This window comes from Aotus nancymaae, unplaced genomic scaffold (genome assembly GCF_030222135.1).
Source record: "Aotus nancymaae isolate 86718 unplaced genomic scaffold, 86718_ANA_hifiasm-v0.15.2.pri h1tg000102l, whole genome shotgun sequence".
Taxonomy (NCBI): domain Eukaryota; kingdom Metazoa; phylum Chordata; class Mammalia; order Primates; family Aotidae; genus Aotus; species Aotus nancymaae.
In genome coordinates, this window is record NW_026988517.1 from 632,943 (window position 1) to 658,881 (window position 25,939).

The 25,939-nt window shown below is 45.0% G+C and overlaps 1 long non-coding RNA gene across 1 annotated transcript in view; it reads right to left on the reverse strand.

Moving 5' to 3' along the window:
* The window catches only part of LOC135272030 (uncharacterized), a 41,980-nt gene that overhangs the window by 8,836 nt on the left and 7,205 nt on the right, over positions 1-25,939 (reverse strand). Inside the window, exon 5 of the long non-coding RNA XR_010340137.1 lies at positions 25,311-25,364. This is a non-coding gene — a long non-coding RNA (uncharacterized LOC135272030). The remainder of the gene's footprint in view (positions 1-25,310; positions 25,365-25,939) is intronic.

Genomic DNA, 25,939 nt, shown 5'->3' on the forward strand with positions numbered 1-25,939 from the left:
AAAACAGAAAATGAAAAAGCATCTTTTTTTTTTTTTTTGAGATGGAGTTTATTTTAAGGATATCACAAATAATACAGAAGAAAAAATGCAGAGGATGAGGTATAGAAGGAGTACACAGCTTCCATGCCCTCCCCAGGTGCATCCTCCTCCCCAGGTGCATCCTCCTCCCCAGGTGCATCCTCCTCCCCAGGTGCACCCTCCTCCCCACATGCACCCTCCTTCCCACGTGCACACTCCTTCCCACGTGCACACTCCCCCCCACGTGCAACCTCCTTCCCACATGCACACTCCTCCCCACGTGCACCCTCCTCCTGGAACCTCCATATGTTCCACTACCTGGAAGCTCTCTGAACCAGGTTCTTTCTTGAGTTTTTATGGAGGCTTCACATGAGCATGACTGATTAAGTCACTGGCTATTGGTGATCAACTTAACCTTCAGTCCCCTCTCCTCTTCCCAGATGTGAGGAGGAAAGGAGTGGGAGGCCGAGGTGGGCGTATCACCTGAGGTCAGGAGTTTAAGACTAGCCTGGACAACATGGTGAAACCCATCTCTACTAAAAATACACAAATTAGCCAGGTGTGGCAGTGTGCACCTGTAATCCCAGCTACTCAGGAGGCTGAGCAGAGAATCACTTGAACCCAGGAGGCAGAGGTTGCAGTAAGCCGAGATGGCACCACTGCACTCCAGCCTGAGGGACAAGAGCAAAACTTTATCTCAAAAAAAAAAAAAAAATCTTAGGAACAACATATCTATTAAATTCAACACAACATTCCCCACTAAATGTACCAGAAGTGAGAGTTCCAAGTCGCTAAATATATCAGTTACATTTTATGGAGATTGAAAGATGGACACCTCTTACCGACGGGAGAATGCCATCAAACTGTACAAGTGATTAGCTTTGATTTCTAAGGGGCAAATAAACAGATGTATAGAGTTTTCTTGCCTAGATCACTTGTCTTAGAGCACAAGACTTTCCAGAATCCTGATTTTCAGAATGTGGCTGAGACATGTCAGAGCCATTTTTATCAGAAGTGAGTTCTTAGCAGAGATAAAAATTGTTCCTTTTCTTCTTTTTAGAGACGGGGTCTCGCTATGTTGCCCAGGCTGGAGTGCAGTGGCTGTTCACAGTCATGATCCCACTACTGATCAGCACGGGAGTTTTGACCTGCTCCATTTCTGACCTGGGCCAGTTCACCCCCGCTTAGGCAACCTGGTGGTCCCCTGCTCCTGGGAGGTCACCATATTGATGCCGCACTTAGTGCAGACACCCGATAGGCATAGTGCACTGCAGCCCAGAACTCCTGGACTCAAGCGATCCTCCCACCTCAGCCTCCCAAGTAGCTGGGACTATAGGCACCTGCCACCGCACCTGGCAAAATTGTTTCTTTTCTATTTTTATTTCTAAGAGGAATTAGAGTTAGAGCCAGAGAGAGCTATTTAAAGAAAAGGATGGGGAGCCAGTCCAAGGAATGTTAAACTGAAGTCCATAGACAGAATCTAGGAAGTTTGTAAACACTTGGAAATCATTTGAAAAATGTTTATTTGAGTGTGCTTTTTCTCTGGAAAAAGAGTTCATAAATCTCTTCAACTATTTGGAAGAGTTTTGGCATTGACAAAACTAACCCTAACCACCACCACCACGCAATCAAGCCACAACACTGAGGCCCTGATAGAGAAATTATGTGACTGAGGCCATGCAGGTAGTCAGTGGCAGAGACCAGGGTAAAGACAGCCAGATGGTGTGCTTGGTAAAGAAGTTAGAAGTTTTTAACTCTCAGGCTAGGGGTCTTCCTGTTACATGAAGCCAGAGTAGAATAATTACATGCAGGAATAGAAATTACATTTACATACATATACATATGTATTTTGAGACAGAATCTTGCTCTGTCACCCAGAGTGGAGTGCAGTGGCATAATCTCAGCTCACTGCAATCTCCACCTCCTGGTTTCAAGTGATTCTCCTACCTCAACTTCCCCAGTAGCTGGGACTACAGGCACCCACAACCACGCCCAGCTAATTTTTGTATTTTTAGTAGAGAAGGGGTTTCTCCATGTTGGTCAGGCTGATCTCGAACTCTTGACCTCAGGTGATTTGCCCGCCTTGGTCTCCCAAAGTGCTGGGATTACAGGAGTGAGCCACCATGCCCCACTAGAATCTGGGTTCTTTTGCTGAGTGTACAAGGCCCTCTTTTCTCTGACCTTCTCTTCCCCTTAACTCCTGCACTTCCTGTAAACTGAACTGATGTTCTTTACCTCCAGCTCCTTCTCTTCCCTCCCCCAACCTGCTATTTGTTTCCTTTGTTTAGAACCCCCTCTTCCTCCTCCTTGCTCCTGGAAAACTTCTGTTTATGCTCCAAGACTCAGTCAGCATCTCCTCTTCTCTGATCCTTCTCCTGTCCCCTGTGTTCTGCATGCTGGGCCACCTCAGGGCAGGTGACCACCTTGAATATGACCTGGTTCACACAAAGCTGTAACCATCCACTCATGCCTCTTGTCCCAGTGGTTCCCCACCCCCGAGCAGTGTCAGTAGGGAGGTGACCTCATATACAATGACAACTGAGTGGAAGGTCTTCCCGAAGCCACTGTCTACCCACTGAACATTCACTGGGCATCCCTATGTGGAATAACCAGGCCAGGGGAGACTAAGTGGACTTGGGCCATCAGGACAGACAGAGAAGACTGCAGAAAACACCTGCTATGGCCAAGGCCATGGGCAGGGGCTGCACTGCCCCCCAAGTCACTCCTCGGGCATGGATGGGGCACAGCACTGGGCTGCACTTGTTAACATCTTGACATTTTAGCAAAAGTACCAGAAGGAAAATAGTCCTTCACTGCTTTTTCTTTTTCTCTTCATTTTCTAAGTTGGCTCCTTTCTTTCCTCCAGCTTGCCTGTCTGTGTATCCCTGAAAAGCTGTGTAAAAAGCCTGTCTGTGACCTCTCACCTCAAACCACCACCCCACACCATCCATGCCCAGCAAAAAGGGGCCATGACTCCGCCCACATTTCTTCTTCATGTGGTGGTACGAGACTGCCACCCAGTGATGGGAATGCTGCCTGACTGAACTGAAGGAAAGGACCTTGCTTTTTTTTTTTTTAATTCTGTTTCCGGGAAAGTTTTTCACCAAAAAAACAGGGTTAATGTCAGTTTGGTGAAGATGAAGATAAAAACTGAGATAAAAATGCCTAGAACATGGAAGTGGGTATTGATTACATCAGGATGTGACTGAGAGCCTCATTTTTCAGAGGAATGACCTGAATACTAACGTAGTAAATGAGGCCCTGACAGCAGCCTGGGTTTAGAGTGAAAGTTAGGCTTCTCCTGATACATGCCCTGAGAATTCTTGGCAGATCCTGGGCTTTGTCTCCCCCACCTATGGCAATGTGGCCATGTCACAGATGCCACAGCCTAAACAAAGCTGCCACAGAGGGGCAGAGCACACACTCTGCTGCATCCACAGGTCCTCCGTGGAGTGGTGTAGACTCAGACCAGCACCAGGACTCTGGCCAGGACTGAGAGGAGAATCAGAATGGACTTGGCTTCAACAGTCTTTCTGGTATAGCAAAGTCTCAACTAAATAAAACTGGGCTACGAGACATGTCTCTTCCCCTTTCAGGAAGAATTTTTTTTTTTTTTCATTTAAGCAAGTCAATAGTCTGAACAAGATTATAGGCTGGGTGCAGTAGCTCATGTCTGTAATTCCAGCACTTTGGGAGGCTGAGGCAGGTGGATCACCTGAGGTCAGGAGTTCGAGATCAGCCTGACCAACATGGTGAAACCCTGTTTCTACTAAAAATACAAAAATTAGCCAGGTGTGGTGGTGGGCACCTGTAGTCCCAGCTACTTGGGTGGCTGAGGCAGGAGAATCGCTTGAATCCAGGAGGCAGAAAATGCAGTGAGCCAAGATTGTGCCACTGCACTCCAGCCTGGGTGACAGAGTGAGACTCCATTTAAAAAAACAAAAAAAAATTACAGAGAGAATATCTGTACTGTTGAAAGTGAGATAGTTACACAATTGATTAAATGGGTACAAAGTGTAGTAGACTGCTTGGGTTCATCCCTGATTCTACCACTTACTGGCTGTGTGACCTTAGGCAAGCTACTTAAATTCTCTGTGCCTCAGGTGTCTCATCTGTAAAATGGGGACAAGAACTGTACCTACACACCACAGTGTTTTTGTGAGGATGAAGTGAGTTAAAACAGGAAGAGCACTCAGAATAGTGCCCAGAATGTGGTAAGTGCTGAGTATGTAACTATTGTTATTATGGTATGTTAAACACTTCCCATTGTTTATTGGGGGATTTTTTGAGACAAGGTCTTGCTCGCTCACCCAGGCTGGAGTGCTATGGCATGATCTCAGCACACTGCAACCTCTGTCTCCTGGGTTCAAGTGATCCTCCCCACTCAGCCTCCTGATTAGCTGAGACTACAGGTGTGTGGCACCACACCTGGCTAATTTTTTGTAGAGGTGGAGTTTATGCCATGGGGTTTTGTAAAGATGGGGTTAAACCATAGAGTTTATGTATTTCTTGTAGAGATTGTGTGTATGCCATGTTGCCCAGGCTGGTCACAAACTCCTGAGCTCAAGCCATCCACCCACCTTGGACTCTCAAAGTACTGGGATTACAGGTGTATGCCACCATGCCCAGGTCACTTCCCATTTTTAAGTAATTCATTTAAAGAGGTTCCTCAGTGTTTTTAATTTAGCAACTTAGCTCTGGTTACTGTGTTTGTCTGACAGGCTCAGCAGGGCTAATGTCTCTGGGCATCTAGGCTCAAATAGGATAGTGGAGTGTTGGATATTTCAGATGTGTGCATGGAACAATCCACCCTCTCTAAATGGTCCCAGATCCTGTTAATCAGAGTGACATCAGCCACCCGGTCTACAAGCCCTGGCACTCTTGAGATAAGCCCAGCCCCTTCTATCACCCTGTTGTGTTCCATTTTCTGCTGAGGCTCTTGACCTCTCCAGGGGGTTTGATGTGAAACTTTTGGGTCTTTTGAATAAGCAAGCCATCTCTACCAGCATTTCCCAATGCTGTGTGACATGGGAATCTCCTGGGGTATGTTCTAACCTCTCTCTCCTTTCCTAGGCCATACCCCAGACCAACCGACTCTAATTCTCCAGGATGGGGCCAAGGCATTAGGACACATCTCAAGCCCCAAAATGATTTACAATTTGCAGCCCTGGCTGAGAACCAACTCTCTTCCTAGAAAGTGTTCTGCTCTGGTGGTGGGAACAACATGGGAGTGTGGCTGGGATCCCTGCAGGCCTGCCAGAGAAGGAGGCTGAGGGATCCCCAAACATCAGAATTTCTCCAGAAACTCCCAGCCCCTAAAGTGGGCTCACCTGGATAACAGGGCCTGATACTTGGCCCTGCATGTCCCATGCCCAGCAGCGTAAACCCCAACTCACTTGTGGTGGAGACTGACTTCCCAGTGTCGACTAAGGAGCAGTGGATGGGCTTCTTGGTTTGGTGACGGTGCCTCCTCAGGAGGACGTAACTGACCCTCTCCCAGAGCTCTGGCCACAGGAGACCATCCTCAATCTGCTTCTCAATGACATCATCTGCATGGAAAACAAACATACTTCGTCCCTGTGGACAGAACATCCCCAGGGTGTGGGGGTGTTCAGTTTCACCTGTTATGAGTGGAATTAAATGTGAGTTGGAGGTGTCAGCGGGAGTGTGGAAATACTTCTGGCTTTGCCACTAACTGTGGAAAACTGGGTGCATCACCAACTCTTGGCCTCCTGTTCAAGGGCGCATGCATGTCTGTGTGTGTGTGTGTGTGTGTGTCTGTGTGTGTGTGTATGTATGTAAGACTCTGCTCTGTCAATGTTCTTATGAAAAGTAAAATAAACAGTCCATACGAAATTGCCCTAGGAAGCATAAAGGTATTGTGTTCAATGATTTTAGTCCTAAAATGAATTCTTTTTAGAAAAGCATTTTGGGTAAAATACTTCTGGAAAAACCCAATGTGCTGGAACAAAACTGACAAAAATTTTTAGAGGTGTTAAGGCAAGCTACCTCCTCCCTTTGACACACCACTAAATGATAGCTAATTTCCTAAAGAAGATAATGACCCATTTTACCCTGAAAAGAAACAGGTTGTCATGGCAAGAGGTGTCTCTGACCATGCCAAGAGGCCCTCTCCCCTTTTGCTACATTTCTGGATAGCATTTTGGAGGATGGTCTTTTCCTCTCTGCTGGAGGTCTCTGTGGAACTGAAACTTGGGGCAGCTTTGATTCTGCCCTGGGAGCAACAGAGTCAAAGCTGGTCTCTGCAGAATCAGGTGTCAGAGATGGGCCAGTCACACAGGCTCGAGGGCAGGCACGAGGTCAGGGGAGCTGCCCTGGTTTGCAAGGAACCACAGGAGAGATGCACACAGTGGCCCCTGCCTCACCTATGATCTGTGGTAAGGAGCCACTGTCCAAATCCAGCAGCACCGTCCCCGTCTGCAGGCAGGTACAGAGCTCAAAGAGGCTGTGCAGGGAGAGCGTGGACACATGGGGCTTGCTCCAGCATTCGCCGCCTTCCTCTACCATTTCTTCAAACTTTATCCACCTAGAAGGGTAAGGATGGGGCTCAGTGTGACCAGGGCCCTCAGGAGGAAGCCCCACCTGGGTCTCCCCAAGAGAGTGGTATCATGTGGGGTCATGCTATGTATGTGGTTATGGTGTTGGTCCTAGACTCACAGGCAGAGGATCTCTTGGGGATGCCCTCATTTGTCCCCCACTTCTGATGCTGTCATGTTAAGGACAGAGTGGCATCCAGAGAATGACTATACAAGGGCACAAGGGATCTTCTGGGAGTGATGGAAATATTCTAAAATTGGATTATGGTGACGGTTGCATAATTCCATACATTTACTAAAAATCATTTACCAGTACACTTAACAATGAGAGAATTTTAAGTTATTCTAGAACAATAAAGCTGTTTTTTAAAAAAAGCCTCAACTGGAACCTGATTACCCCAGGCTGTTCACACATGAGTGTTCAGTGTGGTCTGCCAGGAGCAGAAAAAATATTCCCTGATGAAAAGTATTTCTCTCTGAGTTTCTCTGCAAGGTCTGAGGTTTCCATGCTTTTCACTCTTTTCCCTCTGAAAGTTCATGTAAAAATCCACAGGCCATCCGGGGAAGGAAAGAAATTAAATCAATGATGTGTAGTGATCTGTCCTTTCTAGAAGCCTTGGAATCATAGGCTGGAGTGGAGGTGTGCAAGAAGAAAGACCTCAGAGAGTTCCCCTTTGTAAGATGTCAACCAACCACAAATGCATGAGTAGCTCCAATCTATTATAACTGAAATCCCAAGGGAGGACTTTTATACCATGACTATCTAACTCTAAAGATCCTCTTAAAAAAGAAAAGTATCAGAATGGTTGAGGTACATTCAAAAATGAAGAGAAATGGGGATGGCTTAGCACATGAAAAAACTTGTGGAGAAGCTTCAATAATTAAAGCAGTGTGATTACAGGCCAGATATAGACAAGGGACCAATGGCACAACAGTCCAGAAACAGACCTGCATATCTATGGGAATTCAGGTTTTTTTTGAGACAGAGTCTCACCCAAGTTGGAGTGCAGTGGCATGATTTCAGCTCACTGCAACCTCGACCACCTGGGCTCAGGCAATCTACCTACCTCAGCCTCCCAAGTAGCTGGGACTACATGCACATGCCCTCACGCCTGGCTAATTTTTGTATTTTTTGTAGAGACGGGGTTTCTTCATGTTGCCCAGGCTGGTCTTGAACTCTTGGGCTTAAGTCATCAGCCCACCTTGGCCTCCCAAAGTGCTAGGATTACAGGCATGTATCACCATGCCCATCACGGAATTTGGGTTTTGATGAAGGAGTTGCTTAAAGACAACCAACCTAAAAATAGAAAGTTAAATCTCTACTTTTCACCAAACACAATACTAAGTTCTTCATGGATTAAAGTCTAAACATAAAAATAAATCTATAAGCAAAAATGCAAATGTACTAGAAGAGACTATAGGAGAGTATTCTTATATTCTTGGAGAATATTGTAGAGAAAGACTTCCTAAACAAGGTATAAAACCATAAAGAAAAAAAAAGGGACAGATTTGATTACCCAAAACTAAAATAAATGAAAACTTCTGTATAGTAAATAACATATAAATCAAGTTCAAAGAAAAGTAATGTACTGAGAAAAATATCTGCAACACAAGAAAGCATCAAAAGACTACTATTTATAATACAACAATGCTCCTTTGAATTCATAAGATTATCCAATTAACTCAAATTATCCTATAGAAAGTAAACAATTCTGAGAAGAAATGAAGATGGCCAATACACATGTGAAAACATGCTCAACTTTACCAGTAATCACGAACTTTTAAATTACTACAAATGAAATAATATTCTTCATTTCTTATACTAGCATCAGTTAAAAAGATCAACAACTTCCTGTGTCAGTGAAAATGTGGGAGATGGCCTCTCATCTCCTGCAGGTGTAATGACACAGCCTTCCTGGTGTGGGCAGCCTCTTTCAACATTCAGTGTGCATGCCTTTTGACCCGTGGTTCCATTTCTAGGAAATGATCACAGGAATATAATTACACTGCCACACCCTGTAATATGTATATGAGAATGCTCGATGAAGCTTTGTCTGTTAGGCTGAAGAACTGGAAATGACCAGGTTTTCAGTAGAAGTATGATTACATCAATTCTGTATGGTCATGCTGTGGAATATTCCCCAGAGATAAATAAAAAATATGACGGTGAACTTACATACTGACAGGGCGGACACTACCATCCCATTTTATAAAAAAGAAAAACACACGTGTGTGTGTGCACAAGTGTCTGGAGAAAGCAAAAGTTTTGGAGGAATCCATGTCAAATGGTAAACAATGACTACTTTGAGCAGAGGAGTAGGATTGTTGTTTGGGCGGGATTTAAGACTTTCACTCTACTGAAACTAATTAGTGTAGCAAGAGTGCAGTCTGTTAGGCTGGGTGAGGTGGCTCATGACTGTGATTCCAGCACTTTGGGAGGTCCAGGTGGGTGGATGGCCTGAGTTCAGCAGCTCGAGACCAGCCTGGGCAACATGTTGAAACACTGACCCTACCAAAAAATACATAAAAATTAGCTGGGCATGGTGACACACAGCTATGGTCCCAGTTTCTTGGGAGGCTGAGGCAGGAGGATCACTTGAGCCTGGAAGGCAGAGGTTGCAGCAAGCTGATATTGCACCACTGCACTCCAGCCTGGGTGACAGAGTAAGACTCTAACTGAATTTTTTTTTTTTTTAAGAGTGCAGTCTATGAAGCAACACTATCAGGTTTTGAATACTAGCTCTATCATTTACTAGCTGAGAATCTCATGTAAGTTACTTAATCTCTCATCACCTTTGATTTCTTCAGTAATAATAATAGTGTACAGGAATTAGAGCAGTGACCAGCACATAAGATATACTCTGCTAATGTTAGCTATTAAGTTAAAAATAAAATTTTCAATGTTAGGAACAATAAAAAAGAAGAAAGTAAAGTCATTCAAAGCTCCTCCAAGCAGGAGGGGTTGATGTTTTGGTAACTGCCATTCTAGATGTCCCTGTGCATACATGCACACATGCCCAAGCTTGCATTAACTTTACATTAATGGCACCACAAGGACCATAAGGGCATAATATCTAATGGACATCTTTTCATGTCTATTAGTACTAACATCATTCTGAAGTCTTTCTAGTATTCCACTGTCTGAACATACCATAATTGATATGAACACTTCTCAATTGGTGGACATTTAGATTATTTCTAATTATTCTTTATTATCAATTAAGGCTGTTCTGAACATCCTTGGTCCCTGCTCAACAATTTTTCCAGGATAAACTCTCAGAAGTGGAATTGCTATGTCTGCACATTTTTACATTTATAACAAACATTACCAAACTGTTTTCCAGAAAGTTGGTGTCACTGACCACTGCTACCAATGAGATACTCCATTTCCCTAGTCTCCCAGACTCTGGTATTTTCATTCTTTTTCACCTTTGTTCATTTGGTGATTGAAAAATTATCTCACATTTGCATTTTTCTGATTGCTAGTGAGATTGAACATCTTTTCCTTTGTCAGATTTCCTCTTCACATAACTGTATATTTTGCATTATCGATGGTTAATATCTTCATTCCATACATTTATTTGAGACAAGTTAACCAGGCACCTGGTGCGACCCTGGGGGATCAGACAGACACAGGATGGGGAGGTTTAATTAGAGAAGGACTGGGAGGTAAAGAACTAAAACATTGGGGCTGGAGCCAGAGACCAGGCAGACAAGTCATAGCTGACCTTTCCATGGGAAAATCTGTTTGGGAAACATCATTTAAATTATGGCAGATCCAAGACTATGTGATGTCGAGAGTAAGATGTGTCTAAAGGGTATATTAACATAAGAGTTTACAAGGAATATACCGAAGGATAAGTCCAAATTTTTTGTCTGTTTGTTTGTTTTTGAGACAGAGTTTCACTCTCATCGCCCAGGCTGTAGTGCAATGGTGTGATCTTCGCTCTGCAACCTCTGCCTCCTGGGTTCAAGTGATTCTTCTGTCTCAGCCTCCTGAGTAGCTGGGATTACAGGCAGGCACCTGCCCCCAGACCCAGTTAATTTGTGTGTGTGTGTGTGTGTGTGTATTTTTAGTAAAGATGGGGTTTCACCGTGTTTGTCAGGCTGGTCTCGAACTCCTGATCTCAGATGATCCACCCACCTCGGCCTCTCAAAGTGCTGGGATTACAGACGTGAGCCACTGTGCCAGCCAGTCCAAATGTTTTAGTTGAGAGGATGCTCAACCTTTCTCCATGAGGACTGACTTCCTATTCAGATTGCCTTTTTTTTTTTTTTTTTTTTGCTCAAAAATAATACACAAGATAAACTGAATTGTCACCCTGCTCTCAAAGACTCTTTTGCTACTCCATGGCCTTACCCCATCTACCTAAAGGTGTGATGTGGCCCATGCACAGGGCCACCTGGGTGAGTTTCTCTCTTCACTGTCTCACAAACACCCTAGGCTGGACATTCTCAGGCAGCTCTCTCCCCTGACATCCCATTCTTCAGTCTTCCGCCTATACAAATGTAACTCCACCTGAAGGAGTGATAAGAGCATGCTTTCTCTTTGAAACATCCTCTACTAACTCCAGATAGCAGGTAGCAAAGACAAGCAGTCCTCTCCACCTCTCAGGACTTCAACTATTTGTACTGGGTTAGGCACACACCAAACATTAACCTCATACACACACAGACAAGGGCACTAACCCACATGAGAACAGCCTGCAGAGACACTAAATTACTTGTCTCCAGGTTTAAGCCAATGCCAGAACTACACTCAGAATCCAGAGAATTTAAGAAATTCCAGAATACAAAACCACTTAACTGGGAACACCTCTCTAGTCCCCTCTATACCTATTTTGGGAATCCAGATGTTGAACCATTAAGCCTGCCACCTGGAACTTAATTTTGTGTTTTTAATGGCTACAGCTAGAAATTTAGCTCACTTTTACCTTGAATGAAACAAGGAAACGTGGAGGACCAAAGATCCATAGCAGTGGTTTTCAACCTTGGCTGTCCATTAGAATAACTTGGAGAGATTTATAAAAATACCAAGGCCTGGATGGTTACCCCACCAGGAGGGTGGCCCTGCCATGGAAACTCCCAGGTTATTTGACTGCACCTGAACCTCTGCTCTGTAGGCACATAGGAAGGTGTGACTAAGGGATAGTTCAACTTTTTTTTTTTTTTTTTTTTTTGAGATGGAGTCTTGCTCTGTCACCCAGGCTGGAGTGCAGTGGTGTGATCTTGGCTCACTACAACCTCCGCCTCCCAGATTCAAGCAGTTGCCTGGCTAATGTTTATATTTTTGGTAGAGATGAGGTTTCACCATATTGGCCAAGCTGGTCTCGAACTCCTGACATCCTGATCCACCTGCCTCGGCCTCCCAAAGTGCTGGGATTACAGGCATGAGCCACCGCACCCAGCTGGGATAGTTCAACTTACATGGGGTCTCAATGCAGGCAAACATAGCTCACATGGGTCTGATTCTCATTATACAAAGGAATATGGCCCCTTTCCCTTAGAATGGCTCCAAGAACACCAGCTGAAAGGCTCTCCTTTCTAGCACAGTCAGGCTATGCTTTATTTTCTCTGATTTTATAATGGAAGTCCATTTATGGTATATACTACTACATCAGTGTGTCTCAAACTCTAATGTGCATGGGGATCTTGTCAAAATGCAGATCCTCATTCAGCAGGTCTGGAATGAGGTCAAAGATTCTACATTTCTAATAAGCTCCTAGGTGTGCTCATGCTGCTGGTCTGCAGATCACCTCTGACATCTTGTAGAATGTCTTATTTTCCTCTCTGTTTTTCACTGCCCCTTCCTCCACAAAGCCTCTGCCAGTTATTCTGCTTATTTCTCCTATAACACACTAGGATGGTTCTCAAACTGAAGCATGCATTAGAATTACATGCCTTTAGGACCACACTTTAGGAAACACTGTTCTAGGACAGTGATTCTTAAGCTCGGTTGCATACAGAAATACCCTAGATGCCTTTAAAATCTTCATGTCTCAGTCATATCCTAGACCAGTTGACATTAGAATAAAAATGGGTGGGATCCAGGCAACTCTGTGCTCCAGACTATTCTAGGTAAAGTTTCTAACTTCTCAGGCTCAGAGCCTAAAATAATTAATTAATCCAGGCTCAGTGCCTCAATTAATAATTATAGTCAATCTTGTTTTATGATTGGTTTGTTATATAACAAATGCCAAATATACATTAAGCTTCTTGAGGACAGGTGCCATTACTTCCTCTCTGCTGCCCCTTTATGGTCTCCTGCCCAGATCAACCTCATTAAATGCTTGCTCCCTCCCGCTTGAGGGTAGCAAGACCTCGCTGATCACTTTGGGTGAGATCTCCCTATGAGGAAATGACTTGGGGAAAAAAAGCTTGAAGCTCATTTTGTTTAAATATATTTTTAAATATTCAGAAGCTGGGCATGGTGGCTCACACCTGTAATCCCAGCACTTTGGGAGCTGAGGTGGAAGGATTGCTGGAGACCTGCCTGGGAAACAAAGCAAGACTCCATTATACAAAAAATAAAATAATTAACCAGGTGTGGTGGCATATGCCTGTAGTCCCAGCTACTCAGGAGGCTGAGGTAGGAGGATTAAGTCCGGGAGTTTGAGGCTGCAGTGAGCTGTGATTGCACCACTGCATTGAAGCTTAAGTGACAGAGCAAGACCCTATCTTTAAAAAGAAAGAAAGAGGCCTTATATTTTACAGATAGAATGATGTGGTGTCTGGGATTTGTGTCAACATGATCTAATGTGTGTGTCTGGGGTAGTAGGTGGGGGACAGAGAAACAAGATTTGCTATGAGTTAGCTGGTAACTGTTGAATCTGGGTGATGGGCATGTGAGGGTTCATTACCCTACATACTACTTTTGTATAAATTTGAATTTTCCACAATCAAACATTTTCCAGAATGAAAAAAGGAATGGCCTCTGTAAAAAGCCTCTGGACAAAGCCAGGTTTAAAAACTTGTGGAAGCCTGATAAAAAGGTTCATGTGTAATCCCAAATGACTCATTGCAAAGTTAACTTTATACTGTGGTTGGCTTCAAAAAGTAGAAATTAGAGCTGGAGAAGCAGGTCAAGTGGAAAGAAAATCTCCACGTTCTCCTTCATTACCCAGCAAAGCTTTAACTTTTAGGGATTTTGCACAAGCCTGAGTGTAGACTCCCAATTCTGTGCATGCCAGGGTAGGTGCCAGGTGCCCCCCTCCTGACTGGAATGGAGCTAAAAGGAACCTCAAAATGTCACATGTCACAGAAAGCAACTCTCTGTCACACAAAGCAGTGCCAGAACTGAGGCCTTTTCTGTGCCTAGTAACTTGGTCAGAGATATGATTAGAGGACACTGCTGTTCAATTAATAACAAGAGCAGGAGAAAGCATGATGGGGCTAGCTACCAGGTGCAGCCAAGGCTTCCAATGCTCAAACCACAGGATGGGAGAAGAGGAGGTTCTCCTTCAAGGAGGATCTAGAAAGGGCTGAAAACCAAGAGACCTGAATTCTAGTTCTCTCCTCAGATGGAAACGTAAATTAACTCCCACTGATCTTGCTGGGGCAGGGTAAGTATCAGCAGTTTCCAACAGCTGCATTAGGATCATCTGGGAGTGTTTTACAAATTCTAAAACCCAGGCTGAATCTCAGACTAATTACATCAGAATCTCAGGGGACTGAGAATCAGACGTCAATATTTTTGTGGGTATTTTTTTGTTTTAAATTTATCAGAACTCTTGAGACAAGATGTCAATATTTTTTAAAAGGAAGACACAGATCTTTGAGATGATAAAACAACAGGCTGCCCATTATTGTGTGTTTAGATAAGAATAAATCTGGAGGATATATATAAAAACATTGTGATTGAAGAGAAGCTACTTTCTACCTATACTTATTTTGAATATCGTCATAATTAAATTGTATCCTGGTTCATTTGTTTGCAAAATCCCCCTTAGGACATTCTAATTTTAAAGATGTTTTTAAAAGTGTAATCTTCCATTGTATGCAACCTTTAATGCTAAGGCTACCTTGCCTCTAAACATTTGTTTTAAGAATTATATTTGTGTGAATTCATTTCTTACATAAAGTTAAGTTTACTCAGCTAAAATCTGTAAAGTATATATTCACACTGTGGTGATTCTATGTGGCCTCACTGACTTTATTCTGTAACTCTCCCATGCCACCCCATTACCCAAAAGCTTGACTTCTGTGTATTAGTTACAAAGCATCAAGACATGTTTGTGCTTTCTGCCTAAGGCCTGTCTGTAATACATTTTGTGACTCTAACAAATTTATTTCTTAAAAGTAAGAAATGTTAAGTTTTTCTTCATTATCCAGCAAAGCTTTTTAACTTCATATGAGTCATATCAGGACACTGAATTTTCCAACAGAAACTGAAGACCAGTATTAATTCACTTACAAGCCCATTACGAATTTTCCTAGAGATGTCTGAGGAATCATCAGATGCTCCCGTGCATCTGTCTTTGACAGAGTCACCAAGAAATGATCTGTGGGAGGAAGGTTTTTCAAAAGGGGAACACCTGAGGCTGGAACTGGTGGCTCACACCTGTGAACACTTTGGGAAGCTGAGGTGGGCAGATCCCTTGAGGTCAGTTTTGAGACCAGCCTGATCAACATGGTGAAAACCCTTCTCTACTAAAAATACAAAAATTAGCTGGGTGTGGTTGCATGTGCCTTTAATCCCAGCTACTCAGGTGGCTGAGGAAGGAGAATCACTTCAGCCCAGGAGGTGGAGGTTGCAGTGAGCCAAGATTGTGCCACTACACTATAGCCTGGGCAACAGAGCAAGAATTCACCTCAAAAAAATGGGGGGAACACCTAAGCAAATTTTGGCCCATTCTTACAATTTATTTGTTGAATTCATGCTACATAAAATCACATTCATGAAAATATGTATGTGAGATAGTACAAGTTTTTTCTACAACTGATTAAGACTTTGCATCCAGTATATATGTTTATAAACCAAATTTGGCAGTGAATTTAAAAGATTATGGTAGGCATGGGTCAAGGGTCAGCCCACATATGGAGAAGTTCAGAAGGTACCAGAAGGGGCTGATGAGTACCAGAAAGGCCTCACAGGCCTCTTGGGGCACCCATCCCAGTCCAGGCTCAGACATTATATCTTTTTGTGTCCCAAAGATGATTAGGTTCAGTGACACTGTCTAATGCTAACCCAGATCATGAAGGCTGATGCATAAACCTGAAGGCCAATTTATTTAATTTACAATGAGATTTACAATAGTTATAGGAGTTAGTTACACTCATCCTCTAGCCTTTGCATTCTCTCCGTATGGGCACATATACAGGATAAGCCAAATTATCACCAAAAAATTGCTGAATATAGAATCAGAATGAGTTAATCATTAGCTAAGTTATTCCAGGGTTTTTAGACTCAGGATGAGAGGCCTGGAATCTTTCATATCTACAGATGAGATATGCCTGGGACTGGGACCAGATAGATGAGGCCTTCTATCTTAGATTGTTCTGTAATGAACCCCACTTCCTCCCATGGTTGACTGACTCCCTCTGAATGAAAGTCTTTCCTTTTGCTGGCCTAGGAACCTCTGCTGAGGACCTTTGGTGATGCAGTGCAGTTTGGGCATTACAGGAGAACCACTCCTTCCCAGACAGTGTTGAACTGCAGTGGCACAGTTAGTGGTGATGGGGGAGAGGTGTGGCATTCCAGGGAGCTCTTGTGAACAGAATGGGGGTGGCCTCTGCTCCCAAGCTCATGCATTTGGTAAAGGGTCCATCCTCCTGCACATCATGTCCTTACATTCAGAGTTGAAGGGGAGCTCACAGCTAAGTGAATGCTATCAGACAAAGTTACTGGCAAATTCTGAACAGGCTCCTTCAGAGAGAGAGGCTTCTGAAGCCAAAATCTCTCTGAGGGCCACCTGACTGTGTATGCAGAAGTCCCTGTAATTGTCCTATGGGACTGTCATCTACAGACTTGTCTGCCTCCCTCAGAGTCTGCTGGTACCTCCTTTCAGTGGCTCCCAGGAGAGGCCTTCTCCTCACCTAGGCCCTCTCCTCACCTCTGCTATTCTGGGCCAAGCTCAAAGCCCACCTCTCCCATGACAATGTCTTCCCAAGGGGCCCAGTTGAGGAGACCTCTCCTTCCTCTGACTCTCATTACATGTTTTTTTAATCATTTATCACAGAACACTTCCTAATCACTACAACAGCTAAAGCTCACTGAGTACTTTCTATGTGCCAGGCACTATGCTAAGCACTTAACATGTATTATCTCATTTAATCCTTTAATCTATCTCATGAGGTACATCTGTGACTATTCTCATTGTACAGGTGATGAGACTGAGATCCTTACAGGATAAGGAGCCTGCCCAAGGTCATGTAGCTTATAAGAGACAGGGTTTGAAGGGACGTCTTTAGACTATATAGCCTGTGTTCCCACCACTTTGTCTCTGTACATCCACCTAGGTTTTAGTTACCTGTGTGTATAAGCATATGCCTGCTTTATACCAGATTGGGGTTGAAATATCATGCCTCATAGGCTCCAAGCACCCCACAGCCTGTTTTTGTTGGCAAGCTAGCTAAACATGGTTTCTATATATTTAAAGAGTTGTAAAGAAGGAGAAAGAGGCCGGGCACAATGGCTCATGCCTGTAATCCCAGCACTTTGGGAGGCTGAGGTGGGTGGATCCACGAGGTCAAGAGATCGAGACCATCCTGGTCAAAATGGTGAAACCTCGTCTCTACTAAAAATACAAAAAATCAGCTGGACACGGTGGTGCATGCCTGTAAGCCCAGCTACTCAGGAGGCTGAGGCAGGAGAATTGCCTGAACCCAGGAGGTGGAGGTTGTGGTGAGCCGAGATCGTGTCATTGCACTCCAGCCTGGGTAACAAGAGCGAAACTCCATCTCAAAAAAAAAAGAAGGAGAAAGAAAAGGCAGAGGAGACAAAGGAGCAGAGAAAGGGAGAAAAAGGAAGAGGAGAAAAAGAGTGGGAGAGAGGAGGGAAAATAAAAGGGCAGGGAAAGAGATCATTTGTGCACAAAAAGCCTAAAATATTTTCTGTCTGGCCCTTAACAGAACACATTTACTGATACCTGTACTAGATCATAAGCATTTTAAGAACAGATTCAGGCCGAGCATGGTGGCTCACACCTGTAATCCCAGCACTTTGGGAGGCCAAGGCAGGTAGATCGCGAGGTCAGGAGTTCAAGACAAGTCTGGCCAAGACAGTGAAACCCTGCCTCTACTAAAAATACAAAAAAAATTAGCTGGGTGTGGTGGTGGGCACCTGTAATCACAGCTACTCAGGAGGCTGAAGGAGAGAATTGCTTGAACCTGGGAGGCGGAGGTTGCAGTGAGCTAAGATTGTGACATTGCACTCCAGCCTGGGCAACAGAGTGAGACTCCGTCTCAAAAAAAAAAAAAAAGAAAACAGATTCATAATTTACTCATTTTAATTCTCCCGCAGGACCTAACACAACATTTTCTCAACTGTTTTTGAAATGAAAGAAGAGAGGTGTGGGTAAAACAACCTTTCCAAAGTTCTCCTAGACTCAGAGGCTAGAACTTCCACCTTTCCACTGCTCTAGGGATTGATGTAGTGCTGCAGTGACATCGGCAGATCTCCATGGACAAAGATAGGGAGTGGTCTCTCTCTTCTCCAAGAGGAGGATGAGTTTGTAAAATCGCACTACCTATACTCTCATAGGCAACTTGAAGAATTCTGAAAGTTCTGGTTGGTATTAGAGGCAGAACCATGGCCAAAGGATTGCTTACATTAAGGAAGTTCATTACTATCAATGTATGAAAGACATATTTGGGGTGTCTGCTCTGCCTGTATTCCATGGGGATGTGCTCTCCAGGATGTAGCAAGGCCTCCCCATACCTCCTCAGTCCTCTGATCTGGGTCCCAGTGATAGAACAATCAAAGTTGGACAGATCAGATTCTCCATGAAGAATTTGGAACTGGGATTGGGAGACAGCCACCTGCTGTGGGATGGTCCCTCGAGTAGGGTGAATGTAAACATGGAAGCTTAGGATTGGCCACAGGCAGGGAGAATCAGAAGAAGCTGGTTGCACAAGAGTAAAGAAGATGCCCTAAGAGAAGCAGAGACCAGAAGCAGAGAGAGAGAGAGAGAGAGAGAGAGAGAGGACAAGCCAGCTTCCCAGGCCCAGCCCTTGAGAGATCATGCCCCTGGGGACCATGAAGTCACTCCAGTGTCCCAGTGATGCTCCCTCCATTTGTAAGAGTTAGCCTGAGTGGGCTTCTGTAACTGGCATTTCTCTCCCCTTGGGCATTGCACACAGGTCCCAAGAGCTCACTTAAGATTAGGTTATGGGAGCCAGAGGTCGACATGCTGGGTGGGGGCTCTTGACTCTAGCATAAAGTACTGTTGCTGGCTGGAGGCAGTGGCTCACACCTGTAATCCTGGCACTTTAGGAGGCTGAGGTGGGTGGAGCACCTGTGGTCAGGAGTTTGAGACCAGTCTGACAAACATGGTGAGACCCTGTCTCTATCAAAAATACAAAAATTAGCCAGTGTGGTGGCAGGTACCTGTAATCCCAGCAATTCAGGAGGCTGAGGCAGGAGAATCACTTGAACTCAGGAAATGGAGGTTGCAGTGAGCTGAGATCACACCACTGCACTCCAGGATGGGCAACTGAGTGGGACCCTATCTCAAAACAGAAAGTACTGTTGCCAAAGGATTTTTAGGCAGGACTCTTCCATTGGCACCTCTGGAGTCTGACAAAAAAATCCCTAAAAGCACACACAAAAAGTGTTGAAAATAGATAAATATGAATCTTTCATGAAGCTCGGTGATGGGGACCATTCTCTCTACTTTTGATGTTTAAAAGTTTTCATAATAAAAAGTTTAAATATATACTTGTGTATATAAATATATATATATGACTAGGTAAATCAAGTAGGGGTTTTGACATGAAGGTGGTTAATGGTGGAGTTATTCCCCTCCTGACAGCTGCAACTGAGCGAGCTATCCAGGGATGACTTGGGTGGGGGAGGTATTTGCTCCTGCAGACCACCTCCAAGGGTTCTAAGGAGCTGCCAGCCAGTTTTGCCCTATCTGGGAAGAGCTCCCTGAGTGCTCAAGCCCCTGCCATCTCTCGCCACTTAATTAGCCTTCCAATCACACTCACTGGCCAACTAATCTGATCGTTCTATCCTGGGTCAACCATGTGATGGCCTTTAATTACTGCCTGGCTGTCCCCATGAGTGTGAACTTGTGCTTCCCCAGTCCAACTGCAGGACTTTGATGGTCTCTCATGCAGCCCCACCCTGGGCTGTGCTAACTGTAAGTTATCCTAAGTCCCTGAGGGATGAAAACCCCTAGCATAGCCCCCATTCTATGTTTACACTGCCAGCCATGAGAGCACTGGTTGGAACCCAGGGCCTCTGAGGCTTCAGGGAGCCTTTTATCTGGGGCTTGATCCAGGTTCTGATTCATATAAAAATCCCTTTTCCTACTTGGCCAACATAAGCCTCAAGTATCAGTGTTGGACTAGTGTTGAGAGAGAGAAGGACCAAGTTAGATACTGTACATAAAAGCAGATTGATAAAGACAAAGAGTATCATTATTCAGAATGGTAGATCAGCAGAAGGTGGAAGTCAAACAACCTTAACAACCTTCATCTGACCACAAATTTCCATGTGTGACTCCACTGCAATAAAACAGGAGAGTGATGGCTGCTAGGCCTGAGCTGCTTGGCTGGCTCATGTATACCAGCCATCCACAGCTCCTACAATTGCTTTTCCACCCCACCTGTCTCCTCAAACCAGAGACCGGCCTGGAATTCTCTCAACTCCCTGCTAGGAGCCTCTCCACCTGCACCCAGGGCCACCTTGCTCCATCCAGCAGCCTCCTTGAGCTGCTTTTCCCTTTAAATCATTCTCTTTCCCCGGCCCCTTTTTGTAAGCCTACAGTATGTTCTGATTTTGCTGACCTTCAAAAACAAAAGGATCTCCCTTGGCCTATGTTTCCCTTAAGAGGCTTCTTTCACTCCTGTCATTCACAGACAAGCATCTTGGAACAACTGCCAAGTGAACCCAGTTTTTTACTTTTGACTCTTCTCAACTTACTGCCTTCTAGCTTCTGCCCTACCCCTCCCCAGACTGTGATGCCCATCCTGCAGAAGCGGGTCCATCTTGACTATCTCTCTGCCCTTTGTTTCCAGAATGAAGCCCTCCTTCCATTCCCCTCCTAACCTCCTGGTTGCCCCTTCTGAGTCTCCTCTGTGGGTTCCTCTTCCTCTGCCCATCCTGTAAACACTGAAGCTCCTGGGGACTCTGTCTGGGCTCTCTTCTCACTTCACAGACCCAAAGGCAACCTTATCCTTTTCTGTGGGCTTGATTTCCATGTAGATTCTGATGCCTCACAAATTTATGCTTCTCTACTCAACTCCAGACATGGTGGCTGCATGATGGCCTCTGGACATCTCCACTTGGAGTTTCTCCTCAAATAGAACGTATCCAAAGTGGAATTCATTATCAACTACCCCCAACACAAAACAAAAAATACCCAATGTAACAAAACTACTACTACGTTTGTGTTTCCTAAGCTGCTACCATGAGGCATCCACTAGCTCAGGCTGGAAATCTGGGAGTCTCCCTGACTATCTGCCCCCACATGTCATCTGTTATCAAGTCCTGTCAATTCTACCTTTTACAATTTGTCTCAAGTCCACCCTTCTCTTTATTGCCAATGCCAGCATCTCTCCCTTGGACCAGCCTCCTAACTGGCCATGTCTTGCCCGCTTTTATCCATTCTCCACACCAAACCCAGATGATCTCTCTCAAGCATACACATGATTCTGTCCTTTTCCCACCTAGAACCCTTCAGTGGTCCTCTGAAGCTCTCAGCACCAAGTTCAAACACTACAACATGGCTGGCATAGAACCTGCATCACCAGCCCTGCCATTCCCAGCCTCTTGGTCTATAGTCCAGCCACAGAGAACTTATGCCTCTTCCTCTATGTGTCTGTTTGCCCTGCTCCAGGGACTTCTTTCCATTTCCCTACCCTCTCCTGGCTAACTCTGACCCATGCTTCAGGTCTCAATGTGAACATCTCTTCCTCCTGGAAGCCTTCCTGGACCCCTCCTGTCTGGATTAGATGCCCCTATGCTCTGCTTTCACAGTGCCCCCATTACCAAATGCCCCCTTATTTGCCTCTGTGTCCAATGAGACTGAGAGCCCAAGAGAGCAGGGGCAGCATTTGCCATGTTCCATTTTTATATCTCTAGCAGGCTCAGGGCTTGCAGATAATAAATGTTAATTGAATGAATGAACAAACTGTTGATTTCTGCACTGGGAGCTCTCAGCTTCCTACTCCCCTTTAAATTAAGCAGGCAGCTCTGGCTCCAGCAAAAGGTTGATTCCAGATGGGTGTGAGACAAAGGGCTGGGGATGCCTACTGCCACACATTAAGATGGGAAATGATGCTAAGAGGACATTATATAGGCTTTTTTTTAAAGACAGAGTTTCACTCTTGTTGCTCAGGCTAGAGTGCAATGGCGCTATCTTGGCTCACTCCAACCTCTGCCTCCCAGGTTCAAGCAATTCTCCTGCCTCAGCCTCCTGAGTAGCTGGGATTACGGGCACCTGCCACCATGCCCAGCTAATTTTTTTGTATTTTTAATACAGACAGGGTTTCACCATATTGGCCAGGTTGGTCTTGAACTCCTGACCTCCGATGATCCATCCACCTTGGCCTCCCAAAATGCTGGGATTACAAGCATGAGCCACTGCACCTGGTCTATACAGGATCTCAATGAGGGTGAGTTCAGGGTTGACACAGAAAGTTCAGCTTTCTCCATCCTGTATGGAGTGAGAAAGCATCCCTGCCTATGTGCATAGAACTATTCTGGGCTTTCAAAAATGTACTGATCTGGTTTGACCCAACAAACTGACCCACTTCTCCTGCCCCACTTCCTGCCCCTTCCTGGTCATTGCAAGAATGTTCTCAAAGCATGTATCTCTTAAGAATCTTCTGGCAAGTTTGTGTTTGTGGTCTGCTCTGAGACCCAAAGCAGCTTGGATTTGGAATTTGCTTTCACAGTTCTTGGGAGGCGCTAAGCTCTGGTTATTTCTGAGTAACCAGAAGGAGCCCTCCATACTTGGGTAGGTTCCAAGCCAGGTCATTCTCCTTCCCACCTCTCCACTTGCAGTCAGGCAGAGGTGGGCATGAGAGAGGATGGAATTCTGGGTAAATAGTTTGCTCACAGTCAGATGGTCGCCCCCACCCAACCTGATCTAGCCCTCCCTTCAGGCAAGGTCATTATCAGCAAACAGCCAGCTGCATTTCCCTCATGGGAATGTCAGAGACAGAGTTAATAAAAATCTATCTTATTAACAGCCTGACCTACCAGCATTGATCACATTAGAAATGATGCCGCACACACAGTCCCCATTATGTGCATGGTGCAAGGCTCAGCAGAGCTCAAAAAGCCATTTAAATCCCTCCAGGAGTGACTCCCACAAGGGCCTGAAACATCCCCCAAACTAATAACTCCCGACAAAGCACCGACTGGAAAAATTCCTTGTGGATTTGAGATTTTCACTCTGTTACTCTCCTAACTCAATAAAGTAAACACTCCCTGCAGCAAATTAAATACTTTTATTAAAGGGTTCCCTCCTTGATTCCCTTTGACATGGGTATTGCGGGACCCATAATGCTCTCGGAGCTTGAGTGTCTGTGTGAGGGGCTGTATCCTACTCCCCATCATTTTCTCCTGTTATTCCAAGGAGGCCCAGAACCTTTTATGATTTGCTGATTCTTAGATTCCTCGAAATGTCTGAGATCTCTGGCTTCCCTGAGTGGAACCACTAGCCTGTCAACTGAGGAAACTGGTTTCTGGGTTTTTTGTGGGAGTGACAGGCCTCAAATGGCTCTGACCCAAGCACCTCTAAACTTGCAGTTTGCCTGGAGAAGGACCCAGCAAAACTGTCCAGGCCATGGTGGGCTTCTTGGCCAATGGTCAGACCCCTCTTCTGACTTCACTAGGGGCTTGCTGGTCATACCTTGGACAGTTATCTGGAAATCAGATGAGGTTAGCTATAGAGAGTAGAAGAGGGTAGAGCAGAAGTCAGGAAATCTCTCCTCTCACATTTTCCTGTCCCCAAACTGGCCTTCAAGCTACTCCTCTCTGGGATCTGCCTAGAATTGGGTTCAGCCACTTTCCTAACTTCTAGTCATTGCTTTCTTCTCACTGCTGGTTGCAGCCATGTTATCCTAAGGTCCTGATGGCCTTTCTTCCAGGACCTCCTCAGATGCCATCTTCAGAAAGTCTGCTTTGCAGGTAAACCCACCACTTTGCAGACGGTAACTGCTAGACACTACCACCAAACACTACAACATGGCTGGCATAGAACCCACATCATCATCAGCCCTGCCATTCCCAGCCTCTTGGTCTATAGTCCAGCCACAAGGAACTTGTGCCGGTTCCTCATTTATATTTTAGGAGAAGCCTCCTTCTAGAAACATCCTCATCTACAGTTTCTCAGTTCCATCACAGGGTCTGTAGTGCAGAGGTCTTTGTGGATCCACATGCTAAGAGAATAGAGACAGAGACAATGTGTTTTGCCTTTGGTGACAGTCAGGTCTCTGGAGGCCATAAAGCTTTCTTGGCAAGGGCTCCACAGGTGTGTGTGATAGGCCCTCGTGGAGGGTCTGGTCCTAGCAACCATTGGTAGGGGTTCTGGATGTAGACCCTGTCCAGGGTGTGGAGAAGACAGCCTCTCCCTTCTGGGCCTCTGAGAAGACCCTGCCCAGCTTTCCTCCTGTCTATTTGCCTACCCTGGGCAGGTGAGGCCCTCATTCAGGGTAGGCAGTGGCTTCAGGCCCTGGCCCCTCAGAGGTGTTAAGACATAATAACCCAGGGTGGGTCCTTGTCATTTGAAATGTCCTCCTTCCCCGTCAATCTTGGATAGGCATCCTGGGCTCTGCAGTTATCCCCATATATCTCCGACCCTAACAGAATTGCATCCAGACCTATGTCCTCCCCTAGAAGTCAAAATAGTCACTGGCAGTTAGAGACTGAAAGAGAAAGGGCTGAGAAAATGAGGAAGGGAAGACAAAGTCCATTAGCCCACAAGTGGGGAGTCAGACAGGCCTGAACTGTAATCCAGATTCAGCCACCCACATGCTTTGACCCCTGGCAAGCTACTTGCTCCCCTTCACCTCAGTTTCCTCTCTATAAAACAGGGATAATGAAAGTTCTGCCCACTCAGGGTCACTGTGCAACTTGCAGGGGGCAAGCCTGTGGAACGATCAGCACAGATATCAAGAAATTTTTCAACAATGAGAGAGGAAGGCAATGGGCCCTCATATATCTACTTGCCAGTGAGATGCAGATGGGCACATCCTTGATGAGGCCAGTTTGGCAGTATTTATATAACTTTAAAATGGACATACCTGGCCTGGCATGGTGGCTCACATCTGTAATCCCAGCACTTTGGGGAGTGGAAGCAGATAGATCACTTGAGGCCAGGAGTTCGTGACCAGCCTGGCCAACATGGTAAAACTCATATCTACCAAAAAAATACAAAAATTAGCCAGGCATGGTGACTGTAGTCCTAGCTACTCGGGAAGCTGAGGCATGAGAATCACTTGAACCTGGTAGGCAGAGGTTGTGGTAAGTCGAGATTGCGCCACTGCACTCCAGCCTGGGCAACACAGCAAGACTCCATCTCAAAAATAAAAATAAATAAATAAATAAAATGGACATACCTTTTGGTAGCAGCAATCTTTATCTGGAAAGTTATCTTACGGACACATTCCCAGCTGTGGATAAAAACAGATGTGGTTTGAGACATTCACCTCCCTGTGCTTTTGTCACAGTTATAGTGAGAATTAAATATGATATATAGGAAGGATTTTAACAAGGGCCTGGCACACGGTAAGCATTCAGGACATGCTGGCTGTTATTATCACAGCATTGTTCGTGGTGGCAAAACATTGGAAACAACCTGAATGTCCATGAATAAAGGACTGGTTTTAAAAGAAAAGAAAAGAAAAGGCTGGGCGCAGTGGCTCATGCCTGTAATTCCAGCACTTCGGGAGGCTGAGGTGGGCGGATCACCTGAAGTCAAAAGTAAGCGGCTGGCTGCTTTTTTTTTTTTGACATGTTTACTTGTGTTTATTCTTATTTTTGTTTTTTGTTTTTTTTTTTAAAAAAAAAGATGAGGGACGGAGAGGGAAATAACCCATAAACAATGCAAACAGGAACCAAGACTCCAAGACTTGAGCATACTACCTCTACCCTCAGCCTCAGTTCTCCAAGAGATTCTCACCCACCTGATTTTCTTTTAAACAAGACACCCAAATCAGCAGCAAATGTACTTTGGGTAGTCACTGAG